We start from the raw sequence: 1,734 nt of genomic DNA, 5'->3' as shown, positions 1-1,734 counted from the left end.
TAAATCCTAATACAATATGAGGATAAACTGTATAATTTTATTATATTAATAATAACATGAAATAATAATAGAATAATAACCGACGGCCAGATATCAATAGATGACCAGATATCTATAGATCTATAGATACATAAATCGTCACCTTTCGTTCCATCAAACAAATTACATGCACCATCGTATACATCTCACGAACAAATAATTATACTACTTGATTTGATATTCGACCACTTCTGCAGCTCCAGTTCTAAGGATCATATGTGGGTGGTTTCTAAACATACGAGCAACAAGTGGATATTTAATATTAGCCAGCCCCTGCACTAGATGAACGAACGGCGACGTCTTCGCGTTGTCCTTGAAGCAGCAGCAGTGAGGTGCCTGTATGGCCACTTCCTTGGAGCCTCGGAGGCCTCTTTCCCATTCACGAGCAGGACATGGTTCCTGTGGGAATGGTCCTGCAGGTGCCTAGGGTCTTGGTAAATATTTCCTATAACAACTGTTGTCAGACAGAAAGTTGTTGTTCACTCACGTTAAGAAATTGCACTAAATAACGGGGAAAATGGACTAAAGTCAAGGCACGATGCAAGTTTATTGAACGAAACTCAGAAGCTAGTAAGGCTTCTGACCCAGACTCCTTCCAGGCATCTTCCACCTTTAGCGCCACTTCACACGCCTGCAAATAGTTTACAAAGGTTTTAGCTATTGACAGAATTTCAATGGATTTTAAATTAGATTGAAAATTAGAATTCCAATTCAAACTGACTGATTAAATGGTTTATGACGTAGAAGCTTTTTATAATAAAGGAACTTGCTCAGCGATCGGAAACAGTTCCATACTGAATGAGAACACGAACACTCCCGGACTCGTACCGTGATCTCGCCGTGGGGCCATCAGCGCTAAGATCGTGGGCCTCCCTGCAGATCTCAACACCTCCCAAAGCCAACCGCCAAGACAGGTTGATCATCCACGTCACCACCGGCACGTGCTGCTCGTCGAGGTAGTAGCGAGCGTCTCCGTAAGTGTAGGGATAACTCAGGAGATACGGCGAAGGTTTGCGCATCAGGTGAAATGGGCCCATAGAACAAGGTGGTCGGGTTACGATGGATACTAACTAAAGATGCAAAAAGGAAGATGAGACCAAGGTGGACAGGTCTGCACCGGATGGGATCTGAAGTTCTACTACTGTTGATTCATAATTCATTGCCGCTAGCTAGCCATGCGGTTGGGCTGACTATAATTCGTGACTGCAAGCAAATATTGGAGTCACGGTTCAGTAACAGTAATGATTTGATTGATTAATGATTTATAACAAAAGATGCAATTTCTTAATCTAAGATCCTTAAATTGTACTACAATTTTGTACAGAAATGAATTTAACCATGAATTTTAATTAATTAAATTTAATTGGGTGCTTGAAGTACGAGAGGATATGTGAATGGTTTTGCCAGAACGACAGGTCAAATAGGATTAGAATTCATCCTACTCAAGTAACCCAAAATTTATACTATTAAAAACCCACAGTTGAAGATTTTTCAAAGTATTTGATTCAATTAGAAACAATATAAGATTGAATGTGTGTGCAGAGAATGCAGGGTCAATAGGAAATTAAACCGTGGAAACATTATTTTCGATGAGAAGCATCAAGGACATTTGTCGTTCATCTCGCATTCCCCGGGCTATCGAACGACCCGATCAATTCCTAAGCAAATTTTGCATTTAAGTATTGGTTCAAGGGG

At 40.5% G+C, this 1,734-nt stretch overlaps 1 long non-coding RNA gene across 1 annotated transcript; it reads right to left on the bottom strand.

Annotated features, from left to right (window-relative positions):
- Window positions 1-574: 574 nt before the first annotated feature.
- Window positions 575-1,043, bottom strand: LOC125178580. The gene is made up of 2 exons (XR_007156952.1): window positions 868-1,043; window positions 575-670 (listed from the first exon to the last, which is right to left on the bottom strand). It is a non-coding gene; the product is annotated as an uncharacterized LOC125178580 (long non-coding RNA).
- Between the last annotated feature and the right edge of the window lie 691 nt (window positions 1,044-1,734).

The sequence above is a fragment of the Hyalella azteca genome, unplaced genomic scaffold (assembly GCF_000764305.2).
Source record: "Hyalella azteca isolate HAZT.00-mixed unplaced genomic scaffold, Hazt_2.0.2 contig11071, whole genome shotgun sequence".
NCBI lineage: Eukaryota > Metazoa > Arthropoda > Malacostraca > Amphipoda > Hyalellidae > Hyalella > Hyalella azteca.
The sequence above is the reverse complement of the archived record's forward strand: the minus strand, read 5'-3'. Positions and strand labels throughout refer to the sequence as shown.